Genomic DNA, 15,000 nt, shown 5'->3' with positions numbered 1-15,000 from the left:
AATTAAAGATTCACTTTACTTTTGATAGGAAGAAGACTAATGGGACGGTAGTTAGACAAATCAGATTACTCTCCAGAATTATTGAAAATAGGGATAACAGATGCCGCTTTCCAGCAGGCTGGAAAACAAGACTCTAATAAGCACTCGTTGAATAGTTTTGAGAGTAAAGCTCTGGAGAACACTTCTGCAAGATAATAACAGGTATGTTGTCCGGGCCACAAACTGTAGAGTCTGGGCAGGATATCACTAAGATACGGAAGCTTGAGTGATACAAATATCAAGCAATGGATCAACCTGTTTGTTGGCAATATCAGGTAGAACGCAACTAGTGGAATCAAGAGATGATATTGATGAAAAGTTTTAAGCAAACAATTCAGCTTTGTCTTTAGGTAAGATGACAAAGTCTGAACCATACAAGAGAGGTGGAACTAAAGATTTGCCCTTATTATTAATACTATTACAGATTCTCCAGAAGTCTCGAGAGTCTATTTTTTGAGATAAGATACGTGATGTCATGACCTAAGAATAGCGGGCTTTGGTGTTAGACAAAACTTTTTTACAATGGTTTCTAGCAGCAATAAACATGCATCTGTTTTCTGGAGAATTGTTTTGCTGATAAATATGGAAGTAAAGGTTTTGATGTGCAATCACAGCAGCACAGTGTGAAGAATGAGTGAGGCTTGACCTGGAATCGTTGATAGGAAACAAAAGATTCCATGCCAGCCTGAATCGACGAAGTTGTGTAAGATGCACATTTAGTACAATAATAGGGCAATTTAGGTGATAAAGAAGAATGTGATATTAGTTTTAGAGAGATCAAACTGTGATTAGAAGCACCTAAGGTTAAATGTGGAGAAACTAAGCACTGACTAGGATCAAAAACAAGACATAAGTAGAGTAGAGAAGGTAAATGATTAGGGTTGTCAGGAAAGCGAGTTGGAAAGTTGACTATTTGAGTTAGGGATTGAGAAAGGCAAAAATTGTGGGCTTTTATGCCTGCAGAATCACTGAAACTAGAGCCAAGCCATTCAGAGTGGTGAGCATTAAAGTCACCAACAACAACTCTATTGGCTGATGGATAAAGAGAGAGGGCTTGGTCGATATGATCAGAAATAACATCAAAAAGAGAGCCATCTTGAGATAAAGGAAAGCGATATAGAACAAATAGAAAGATAGAGTAAATTGGTGCTAAACGAAAGCACATGAAAGAATAGTCTTTGGATTCAAACCTAGTTTCACGACAAATGGGTGAATTCTTACGAATGTAAATGCCCAGGCCAAGCATGTGACTATTGGAGTCTTTACGAACTAAAGGAAGATAACCATCAACGCAAGATGAGACAGCCAAACTCAAATTAGTTTCACAAAGAGCAAGTAGGTCTGGTGAACTTTGCAAGAGATAAGACTTAACAGAAGAAAAGTTACTTCAAAGACCACGAATATTAGTGAATGATAGGTTTAGAGGACTTGGTGATGATGATGGTTTTTTGTGTTTTATAGTTTTTGATACTTATTCATTTTAACATTAGATTGAGGAACTTTACTCAAAGCATAAATAGTACTCAGAACACTGTTTAATAGCCCAAGCAATGGCCTCATTACTATTAATAAACCCTAAGCAGTAACAAAGGGCTCCGAATGTGGCCTCTGCAATGCGCACCAAAAGTAGAAACAGGGACACCATCCATGCACAACATGGCACTGTTAATACTTTGATATTTTTCAGCTATTGATGGAATCAGCCTCTCTGAGAGCTACCACAGAGTTCGGGAAACCTGACTACCAGCCAGCCTCAGAACCATAAAACTGAGTTTTAGAGCTGTACCCTCATTAGGAGATAATAGAATGAGTTGCCTAGTCATAAAAACAGAGACACAAGCAAAACCCATGCATTGAGTCAAGAAGATCCAGCATTTAACATCCTAAACTGGAAACAATGTATTAAAAATACGTCTGTGCCAGCCTAATAGATGAAAAAGGGATGCGAGGCTGGTCAACAGGTAGAATCTGTTTACCCCTTAAGTCTTTGCCTAGGAGGCTTTCTATAAGACAGTAGCCGGATACATTTAACATCTGCCCTAGGTGAGTATTTTTATCGAGACACCATCTCTAGCCTTTACTCAACCACGAGCCCCGAGGCAGGGGGAGTTTTAAGTCGGAGTTGGTATCTTATAGCCTGTGCCTCAAAAGGCGTATCCTACAAGGCAGCAGGACATGAAGTAGATTGTACTGGGTTACATGTTACTAGTAGCAGGATAACCTGACCTGACCTGTAAATATATGCCCACACAAAGATTTGATTCGAGCACAAAGGTTTGATTCGACACAAAGGTTTGATTCGAAAGTATATGCCAACACTAAGGTTTGATTTGAGCTAGTTGGTTTTCGCTTCGATGTGGAATCTTTTTCTTCTTTTTATATCTAATATTTGTCTTGTTTTTAAGAATTTTAGATATATACGATTGATCACAATTGAATCTTTGAGCTACTTGACTTTGTGAAACACCGTGATGATGATCAAATGCCTTTTTCAATTTGTGTATGTGCTTTTTTGGTGTATGTCCATTTTTTTTTTGTATTTGTAATTGGTGTATGTCCATGTAATTGTAATTGGTGTAATTGGTGTATGTCCATTTTTTTTGCCTTTAGACCGCTTCCTTTTTTTTGTTGATAGCCTAAAATATTGTCTATATATATAGATATATATATATATATATATATATATATATATATATATATATATATTATATATATATATTATATATTTATTATATATATATATATATATATATATATATATATATATATATACATACACACATATATGTTATCTATTTACAACCCTCGGAATTAGGAAAAATGAGGTTGGAAATAATTTGCCAACATCAATCATTCAGAGGTCGGTATCAGGTCGTCAAAAAAAAATTGAAACAAAGGTCTTACCATAAGACATATAAACAAGGTTGGCAGTTTTTTGCTGACCTCAAACACTCTCAGGGCGGCATTACGAAGTGCCGACTCTAGTTCCGAGGGCTTTATATATATATATATAATATATATATATATATATATATATATATATATATATATATATATATATATTATATATATATATATATATATATATCAGGGCTCAAGTTAATGCAAAAAAAATCTAATCGTGAAAAAAAAAAATTGTTTTTGTAAAAAGCTCTAAAACAATAAAAAAACAAACTGCAAAGTTGTTTTAAAAATATAAAGAGCTTGGTGTTGGTGTGAAACAACTTTGTGACACTGTTTTGTGCTGTTTTATACAGTTTATAAACTTAATAACATAAAACCCGTTTAAAATAAAACAAAGTAAATAAATCAATTTGTTCTAAATAATAAATGAAAACATTATTGCCATAAAACGTCATATTTACACAAAAATATGCCTATAGACCATAAAAGCCTATAATCTATAGACCAATCGATTAAGATCAAAGCAAAAAAACATTAAATACCACGTTTTTATAATTTATTGTTTCTTGAATTAAGAATTAAAGTATAATTAAGTTTTTATTTAAATTGTTTTCCAATAAAAAGTGAAACAAAAAAATTTGGCTTAATAAATCGAATTATTTTCCTTAACTTTAAGAATATGCTTAAATAATTTTTTTAGAAAAAAATTTCTTTAAACAGAAGTAAAATAATTTATTAATTTAATTTTTTTATAATTTAATTTTTATTTTAACTTTAGCTATCACTGGTTTAATGTTTGCTATAGAATGTTTCTACTTTTAAGACTATTTTCAGGAAACAAAATCTAAATATATCACAACAATTACAAGTATTACGAATTACACAAAAAAAACTTTCTTTCTCATTCTCCCTAGTTTCTTCAAATTCTTTATAAATTCTCTAATTTTTTTAAATTTTAAATTTCAATTGCAAAGTTATGTTTTTTTTTAATTTATAATTTACCTCCCCAAGGCTGAGAGCTACCGTTGAAGAGGCTTGTGTATTTGAATAAGAGACTTAAAAAACTAAAATTCTTCTGTTCAAATAGATTTCTTTTTTATATTTATTTTTAATATCGCTTCTAATAAAATGAAAATATAAAAAAATGGTGTCACGTTTTCATATTCTATTCGACAATTTTTGTTAAAATAATTTTTAGTTAAAAGCTTTTATTATATTTAAACAAGATATAAGATATAAGTAGATATAAATTTTTTATCAAGATATCAGATATAAATAGATATAAACATTTGTATGACTAACTTTAGCGAGTCTTTGAGTATATTAAGTAAATTAATTTAATTGGTAAAGTTAATATTTTAGTAACTGTAAGTTACCGTAGTAACTCAACTGGTTGTTTTGATTAAGCTTATATGTAAATTTACTGTGATGTACTTTATCCATTCAGTAAATCAAAATAAATATAACTTTAAAAGGTCCAAGGTTGTTAAAGCCAAAAACGTTAAAACAAAAAGTTACTGGTTTCTATTAGCATTAATTAACTAATAAAATTTTTTAAAATAAAAACGGTTTAATATATATTTTAATATACTTAAAGTAGTAAAATTAAAAATATAATATAAAAATATAATATAAAAATATAAAATTGTTGATAAAATAATGATTTAAATTATTAATAATAAGGTTATTAATTATTTACAACTTTTCAAAGATAAAAATTAGGCTTTTTTGTTAAAAGAATGAAGAAAAAGTTGTCTTTCACATTTTCCCTTTTCAACTTTTCGCTTTAACAACCTTTTAAAATATTATTTGCTTCCACGCATATATATAAAATAATTTTAATGCACAAGTGCTTTACATTAAATGAAATTCTCTGAAAGAATGAGCGAATGATCATTTTTTTAAGCTCATTATTTTAAGAATGATCTTATTTCAAGCCCTTTTTATATATATGTATTATTTATATATATATATATATATATATATATATATATATATATATATAAATATGTTAATTTAACTCCTCAAAGCCAAGAAGGCCACTACAGAAGAGGAGGCTAATTAATTGTGGTTATAACCCTCTTTTAACTCTATAACTCAGAAACACAATCCTTGACAAACAAGGTCACTGCGAGGAGAAACAAGTTGAGCACAGTTCTACCAGGGGCGTAGTGGGGATCAAACTCGAAAACTCTCGCTTATGAAGCAAGGGCTCTACCACTACACCACTACCGCATATATATATATATTTATTCATATATATATATATATATTTATTCATATATATATATATATATATATATATATATATATATATATATATATATATATATATATATATATATATATATTCATATATATATAAATATACACACATGCATATATATATATATATAAATATGTATAAGTATATATATAATTATAACTTTGAAACACAAACATTGTTGAACAAGGTCGCTGCACGGAGAAACAAGTCGAGTGCAGTACTTCCAGGGATGTGGTGGGGATAGAACATGGCTGTTTCAAACCGAGCTGAACGGCTTCTTGTTATTTTTTGAAAATATTGACTTGAGGGGTGTCACTAAAACTTCTATAACTTTTAAAATATTAAAGATAATTTTGTTTTGTAAAAAGAATAAAAACACCAATAAAATGTTTCATCTTACGACATTTAATGCATTAGTAAAAAAACTTCTTTAAGTTTAAAAAAAATGCGACAAATGATGAAGTTGGCTGAATTCAAGTAATTTGATGTTACTTTTTATCAAAAAAAAATCAGAAAAATTTATTTCTGATAGTTATTCTCAAATATACCCATTGTTTGACCATTATAAAAACAAAAAAACCTTACTTAATTGTTTAAGGATAGCTAAAACAGACTTTATTGAGGTCTGAAAGTAAACCGTACTTTTCGCAAAGTTATGAAAAATGTAGTTAAAAGGGGGATTAGCTGTTAAAAGATTACATTTTTAAACCTAGGAGTTCTTGTTTTAGAAACTTATTTTCCTAAGCCAATAAATTCATTGCATTGCAAAATAAAGCCAGATTTCGATTTTGGAATATTTAGTCAAAACATTTAAAGCTTAAGCATTTATTTTTTTCTGTGCATACAGTTCTAATAATATGGTGTTAAGTTGTTAATAAATAAACACTCACCAAGTCTAATAAAATAATTCACGACCAAATTTGAGTTTAAGTTTTTGAATTAACCTTGCTTTTGGTAGTAGAATTATTTTATAGCACTTTAATCTATAGTCTCTTCTCTCAGTAAATAAAGTGTTTGAATGTACAAATAGCTAATTGAAATCTTTTGAAAATTTGTTTTTATTCCCATTAAAAACTGTTTTATAATCAGTTGGTTTACTGATAGGTTCTTTAAGTAGTAAACTATCTTTGTACATCCAATTGATATCATATTCATACTCATGCTAAACCAGAAAAACAATTGCTCCACTCAAAATTTTGATAACGTTTACAAATTCTTAATTTGTTGAACTAAATTTTTACACCAATTTGATATGAGATTTATATTCCATTCTTTAACCAGCGAGGAGGTATGTAGAGCAGAGGTACTACAAAGGTAGAACTAACTTCTGGTGATAAACATCGAATGGATATGTAATATATCTATAAAAAAATGTTACATATAATGAAGGACAATACATTTTTTAAATAAAATGCACAAACATACAAGATCATACCCAACCAACATACCAGTTGCTCTGATCACAAGTTAATATATAAAAGCTAGATTTTTACATACATTTGATGCAAGACTAGTATTCCATTCTTTAACCTGAGCGAAGGTATTGCATAGGTATAAATAACTTCTGAAGATAGGAACAGAATGGGCACCTACCTATTATATAAAATCAATATATTAAAAAATAATATTTTAAACTAACATTACACAAATATTAGAACAGAATAAAATTATCTTATAAATAAATTAAAGATCTCATATAATTTATCTTACTTGTAAATAGTTTTTTTTTGTTGTTGTTGTTTTTAATTTTTTAAATATTTTAACTAAATTTGATGACCACAAACAAGACAAAGACCTTGTCTATAAAATGAATTTTCTCCACGCTCAGAACACACAACACACTTTCTCACCTTAAAGTCTTGAAGCTTCCTATCAGCTTTGCTGTGCAATTCAAAGCGTTTTAAAACAAGATGCAGCTTCTGCTCCTGATTTCTTACTGAATGCAACTGTCTTAATTCCTTATTTACGCTATTATGCAAACACTCTCCCTCCTCTTCACTTAACAACCAAATAGTTTTATGGAATTTTACAAATAGTGGCACATTAATAATAAGTTCATGCATTTTTTGTGTGATACTTTCATTTGGAAAGCAAGCATGAAACTCAATAGCAAATAAATTTATATATTGATGAAGCTCAGTAATTAGCCTAATACTCATAGTCTCTAATTGTGAACTTAATGAGTTACAATGTGTGTTGAGAGCCCTATTTTTAGAATTTAAATCTGTAATTTCAGCTTCCAACTTAAATACTTGCATTTTAAATTTTTCTATTTGCTCCATATTTGTTTTATTTTCAGAAGTTAATTGATCAATTTGATTCAGTAGCTCCTGACTGTTATTTAAAATGAAAAAGTCATCTGCATCTGCTGATTTTTTTTTTTTTTTGGGTGGAGCTTGCAACAGTTGCATTTTAAAAAATTCTTCGTTTTTTGTAGCTTTAAAATTTTTTTTTATATTTTTTTTTTGGCGTTTTAACTTTAGGCACATTTTATCAAACTCGTCATTACTAGGCATATCAAAATCAATTGGCAGAAGAAAACTCATAAAACGAAATAAATCACCTCTTATTTTAAAGACTGTCATTAAAATGGAAATGACATTGTTACTGATCTTATCTGTCCTAATTAATTGCTTAACAAAAGGAAAGTTACACCTATCTTCCCAACCATTTTTCCATCCAATATGTTGTTTTAGAATTTCCCTCTCAGTTGAATACATTGTTATCAAAATAATATTGACTTATTAATAAATATAATAAAAACAAATAAAATAATATTAATTAACAAATATATGCACTAGATAAAAGTGGATTTAACAACTTATCTGATATTAGTTTGATAATCCAAAGAGAAAAATTCCGCGTAACTTTGTTTACTTTTATACTTCAAAAATTGACTCGCCGAAACAGTTGTTTGGAGAATATTCGTTAATAAATAGTTTGGGACGTAACGCATAAAGGTTATGTCATTGCAAAAAAACGTCAACACAAATGTACGCCTAAAACTAACAAGATTAGTTGTAAAACATGACATTTTTGAAAACATATTTCATAACTTAGCTGAAGGCACGTAAAATAATTTTTTTATTTTCATTTGCATAAAAGGTTGAAATTTCATTAACTTACGTCATCCATCAAAAAAGTTACGTTTTGCATTTAAAACGATCAATTATAAAATATAAATGCTTTAAAAATAGTCTTTTTGTAAAAAATTATCTAGGATGACCCAGAAATCTGATAGAATGGACATTTAGGGTTAAGTGTTCCAAATTTCAAATATCAAGCACAAAGCTATGTTATGAAATCTTAGTTGGCCCAACTCACGTTTTTCGGAAAATATGCGAAAATTAGAAAAGTGGTTCTAAATTATTAAAAATATTTTGGCAATATTTATTTTTATACCAATTAATGTAAATATTTATTTAACAAAGAAAGATGGATCTTTTTTATTTTTTTAATTGCAAGATGAAAGCATTTATATAAAAAAGTTACTATTAATTTAAAGTTTGTGAATTTTTATACTTTTTATGCGGAAATTTTTTCAAGAAGCCGTTCCGTTTTTTTTTTGATAAACTCGTCACGCTTGTTTTTATATTGAGTGAAACAGCCGTGAGAACTCAAAACTTCTTGCTTAAGAGGTAAGCACTCTACCACTACACAACTGCCACATTAATTTTATGACAATTATTTATTACCCATTCCCCTCATTAATTGTTAGGTATATAGTAATAATTTTTTAAAGCCACAAAGACTTTTTCTTTTGAATCACTCTAAATTGCTATATTTAAAGCAAAACTTCAAGAAATATAATAATTTTTTTTTTTATCAAACAAAAATAGCACCTCCTTATCATCTGTTGGTGACTAAAGGTAGTGCTAAAATAATAATTACAATAATAATATAAAGAATAAAAATATAAGTTATAGTTATAATATAATATATATAAATATCATTAATAATAATAATTATTATTATTATAATAATATAAATAATAATAATATTAATAAAAATTTTAATATTAATATATATATATATATATATATATATATATATATATATATATATATATATATATATATATATATATATATATATAACCAACCAAACCCTCAGTTGATGTAGCAACACTCCCTTGCGGGTCAGGCTAAAAGATAGTAGATGTAGCAGCACTCCCTTACAGGTCAGGCTTTTTGTCAGTCGATGTAGCAGCACTCCCTTGCGAGTCAGGCTATTTGTCAGTCAATGTAGCAGCACTCCCTTGCGAGTCAGGCTATAAGATAGTCGATGTAGCAACACTCCGCACATGATTTACAGTAAAAAAAAATAAAAATAAAACATTTTATTAAAAAAGTTAAAAATAACAAAATTTTATTAAAAAAAATAAAAAATAAAAACATTGTTTATATTGTTAAAAACATTCAGAATGTTTTTAAAACATTCTGGTCAAATAAATTTGCGTTTTTGTGGTTTTTTTAAAAAACGATTTATTTGTAATTAAATTAATGGTTTTTACTTTCGTCCAACACACAAATGTTGGTTGAAAGTCAAAACTAATTAAAAGTGACGTATGTGTTGGCGTAAGAATCACTTTTTTCCTTTCGCTCTTCCCAAAGACAACAAACTATAGATCTATATATATATATATATATATATATATATATATATATATATATTTATATATATATATGTATATATATATATATATATATATTTATGTATATATATATATATGTATATATTATATATATATATATATATATATATATATATATATATATATATATATGTATGTATGTATATATATATATGTATGTATATATATATATATATATATATATATATATATATATATATATATATATATATATATATAATAATTATAATAATCCAGAACTAAGGCATGATGGATAAGCAGAACTAACTCTGATGGCATGCCATCTTGTGGCATCTGAGTAGTTACTGGAGTCTCTTCAGGATGTTTTAGGTAATAACCCCTCGAACTAGTCGTCATAACTATTAAATTAACAACTTTCCTGAACCTGAAATATTGGTTAGGTCAGGTGCATTTTCAACAACTTTTCTCTATATCTTTATAGGTCAGGTCGAGTTCAGGATCATCATGACCACCCTGCTACTGGTATCACTTAACCTAGTACTACCTCCCCGATGCCCTACTGCTTTGTAGGGTTTGCATTTTGAGAGAAAAATCTGGGAGAAACAAACTTCAGCTTAAAAATCCCCTGCTTTGGGACCCTTTATTGAGTAAAGGCTAGAGATAGTGTCTCAATAAAAGTTCTCATCTTTGGAAGGTGTTAACTACATCCAGCTACTGTCTTGTAGAAGGCCTCCTAGGCAAGGACTTGAAGAATAAACAGATTCTATCTGTTGACCAGCTTTGCACCCCTTCTTTATCTATTAGGCTGGCACATATGTATTTATAATACATTGTTTCTAGTTTAGGATGTCGAATGCTTGATCATTTTGACTTATTGCATGGGTTTTGCTTGTGTCTCTGTTTTTATGACTAAGCAACTCATTCTATTATCTCCTAAATAGGGTATTGGGTATAGGCTCTAAAAATCAGTTTTATGGATTTGAGGTCTGCTGGCAGTCAGGATTCCAGAACTCTGTGGTAGCTTTCAGAGAAGCTAATTCCATCAACAGCTGTGAAATGTCAGTGGACTTATATTTCACACCCTGACTAACAAAGCCATGTTGTACATGAATGGTGTCCCTATTCGTGCTTTTGGTGTGCATCGTCGAGGCCGCTTTTGGAGCCTTTTGTAGTAAAGAGGCTATTTCTTGGACTATAGAATTGTGTACTATCTGTGCTATGAGTGAAGTACTATCCGTGCTTTGAGTGAAATTCTTTAACAAATTTAAAAAATGATATAAGTATCAAAAACAATAAAACACAAAAAACCATCATCACCAAGTTCTTTAAATCTATCATTCACTAATAGTTGTGGTCTTGGAAGTATTTATTCTTCTGTTGATTCTTATCTCTTGCAAAGTTCACCAGACTTACTTGTTCTTTGTAAGAGTAATTTGAGTCAGCTATTTCATCTTGTGATCTTAATGTTGGTGGTTGTTTTCCTTTATTTCATAAAGACTTCAATAGTTACATGTTTGGCCTGAGTATTTACTTTCATAAGAATTCTCCCATTTAATCGTAAACAAGGTTTGATCCACAGACTATTATTTTATGTGCTTTTGTTTAGCAACACTTCACTCTATTACCTTTCTCTTTGTTCTATATTGCTTTTCTTTATCTCAAGACTGCACTCCATTCACTTTTAGGTGCTTCTGATCACGGTTTGATCTCTCTAAAACTATTATCTTATTCTTCTTCATCATCAGAATTCCCCTATCATCAACCTCTCTTACAACTACCTTTAAAATGACTGGGACTCTTTCCGTGATTATTTTTGTGATAGACCTTGGTTAGAAATTTTTTGTCTTGCTGCTGACAAATGATTTCTTTTTTTATGTTAAATTACTTCCCCAAGACCAAGAATGCCACTACAGACGAAAAGGTGACCTAATTGTGGTTATAACCCTCTTCAATTCTATAACTCCAAAACACAAACAAGGTCGCTGCGCGGAGAAATAAGTCTCTTGCTTGCTACAAATTTTGTTACCTCACCTTAAGTCACCTTTTCATCAGTCTCAACTCCTGATTCCACTAATTACCTGATGTAGCCAACAAATAGGTTGATCCATTGCTTGACATTCGTGTCACTCCAGCTTCTGTATCTTAAGTGATTTCGTGCTTAAATTCTTCTTCTTGTGCTTGTGGTTCAGACAACATACTTGTTATAGTCTTGCAAAATTATTATCCAGAGCTGGCGCCTAAACTTTCAAAATTATTTAACAAGTGCTTATTAGAGTCTTGTTTTCCAGTGTGCTGGAAAGTAGCATTTGTTATTCCTATTTTAAATAATTCTGGAGAGTGATCTGACTTGTCTAACTACCATCCCATTAGTCTTCTTCCTTTCATAAGCAAGGTCTTTTACTCTTAATTAACAACTTTCTAATCATCAACATGGGTTTCGATCTTCTTTACTTTCTGATAACCTATATGGGTTTTGATCTTCTTGTTCTACTGCTGATTTGTTAACCGTAAAAACTGATAGGTTTTATTATGCATTAGATAGATGTGGAGAGTCTAAGGCTATTGCACTTGAAATTTCTAAAGCCTTTAATAAAGTTTGGGATGCTGGTTTTCTCCATAAGCTCTCTTCTTGCGTTTTATCAGGTAACATCTCTAAGATTATTGAATCCTTTTTACCAATCGCAGTATAATAGTTATCCTTGATGGACTGCACTCTTCTTCATTTCCTATAACCTCGGGGTTTCCTCAAGTTTCTATCCTTGGCCTGCACTTCTTTTAGTTTACATTAATGATCTCCTTGAAATTCTCACCTTTAAGGTGGCATAGTTCACTGATGATACCATTTATATAATATTATTATTATTATTATTATTATTATTATTCTATCTATATATATATATATATATATATATATATATATATATATATATATATATATATATATATATATATATATATATATATATATATATATATATATATATATATATATATATATATATATATCCTGGGGGATAGTGCAAACCACCGTAACTAGCATTGGATAATACTGTGTATCTGACAAATGTAACCAATTTAAGATTATTACTACTTTTTTATTTATTTATTTTTACTATCTATATAATTGAAGGAGTATATCTCTTGTAAAGGATTAGTTTTCCTACTTTTGAATTAAATATTATGGGAGTCTGTTAGTTTTGTTAATATTACCATTTAAATAATTTTAAATAAAATTAGTATTTTTAAAAATTTTCAATTAAAATTTTCATCTTAATGTCATAAGTAGGGTTCACCTTACAATATTAAGGTGATTGTAAGGTGAACATTTTGTATGTTAGCCAGTTTAAATAAATTTATTTCTTATATAAAAATATCACCAATATATGTAAATCATTATGTATATTTTTTCTATTTTTATATAGCTAATTTTTTTTTTTAGATTATTAAAGATTAAAATGGCAATAATAGCAAACCCTTGTCAAGAAGATAAAACACATCAAGTTATGACATTGAAAGCTTTAAAGAAAATGACTGACAATTTACCATATTTTTGGGGGGTGTTTGTACGTACTGAAAACAATAGTTCATCAAGTGAATTACCAACTTTTGACTTTTTAGTAGATGATTCTGTTACTGATCTAAATAACAATCCAATCTCTGGAATAACAAGTGTTGACTAGATGGCTTTCATTCAATCAATAGAGAGCAATAACAATTATTTTCATGAAAGAATTTTGGAACCCGAAGTAGCAGTTTAATCTACATAATATATACATGTAAAATGGACAAAGAGTGGTTTCCAGAAAACTATTTGAAGATGTTTTGAAAGATGAAAACATAGCTTTGTAACTAAATAACAACTAACAGCAAGTAACAACTAAAGAAAGATGCATGAGATTTATGTTGTTTATATAAAACAGGAAATATTACATAGGAAGAGTATCAACAACATGTATCACAGAAAGATTTAGCTAGACAGGAAAAAGCTTTAGACAATATAGCTGCAAAAAATGGAACAATTCACGTTATCACTGCTGATTTACAAGCAGTAAAATTATGTCCTTGACATAGTTTCACTGCTTCAAAATATGTACTTGACACCCGATGCATTGTATTTTAAAACAAAACTGATGGTTTATAATTTTACAATATACAATCTTGGGACTAATAAAGTAAAGTGTTATTGGTTTGATGAAACAACAACTGATTTAAAGGCATAAACTTACACTTTATTTTCTGTTAATTATTTGAATAAATTCATTGATGGATCACCAAAAGATGTCATAATTTTTACTGATGCATTTACATCACAAAATAGAAATGCAATTGTCTTGAATGCACTTCTGCAATTGACAATGCAAAAAAAGTTGTCATCACACAAATGATATTATTCTTAAAACTTGCTCTATTGTTTCTAATAAGGTAATTGAAATGGCTGTAGAAGCAAAGCAAAATGAAATATTAAAGCAAACTGTTATTGAAATATTTTTATACTATCAATGTTTATATTTTAAAGAGATTTCAGAATAAATATATATATATATATATATATATATATATATATATATATAATATATATATATATATATATATATATATATATATATATATATATATATATATATATATATATATATATATATATATATATATATATATATATATATATACAAACACACATATTATGTGTGTGTATATATATATATATATACACACACATTTACACACACACACACATATATATATATATATATATATATATATATATATATATATATTATATATATATATATATATATATATATTAGTAGAAAATCACTTAACAAAATTTTTTTCTATTTGACACTGTGTTTCATCAACAAAGATTCATCAGATATCTATCTATATATATATATAAATATATATATATATATATATATATATTTATATATATATATATATGTGTGTGTGTGTATGTGTGTGTGTTTTTCTTTTTCAATTAAGCTTGTAAGATATAAGGCTTTAAACAGGTATTACAATTTGTATTATCATTTGATTGGTATATATTTATTATTTTGTAATAATATTGCTTGTTTGATTTAATAGCGCATAACTTACTCTATGGGATACCATTGTGATGAATTTGTTTTAACCTTCTCCTGTAAAACTATCTGCACCTGTAGTAGATCTGCGAATT

The 15,000-nt window shown here is 28.5% G+C and overlaps 1 protein-coding gene and 1 long non-coding RNA gene across 4 annotated transcripts in view; one reads left to right on the top strand and one right to left on the bottom strand.

The window, feature by feature from the left end:
- The window catches only part of LOC136086778 (adhesion G protein-coupled receptor L4-like), a 141,017-nt gene that overhangs the window by 99,261 nt on the left and 26,756 nt on the right, over positions 1 to 15,000 (top strand). The window lies entirely within an intron of this gene.
- LOC136086776 (uncharacterized) lies at positions 6,250 to 7,235 on the bottom strand. The gene is made up of 2 exons (XR_010641583.1): positions 6,707 to 7,235; positions 6,250 to 6,570 (listed from the first exon to the last, which is right to left on the bottom strand). It is a non-coding gene; the product is annotated as an uncharacterized LOC136086776 (long non-coding RNA).

This window comes from Hydra vulgaris, chromosome 11 (assembly GCF_038396675.1).
Source record: "Hydra vulgaris chromosome 11, alternate assembly HydraT2T_AEP".
Classification (NCBI taxonomy): Eukaryota; Metazoa; Cnidaria; class Hydrozoa; order Anthoathecata; family Hydridae; genus Hydra; species Hydra vulgaris.
Note: the sequence above shows the minus strand (reverse complement) of the source record. Positions and strands in the feature narration are given on the sequence as shown.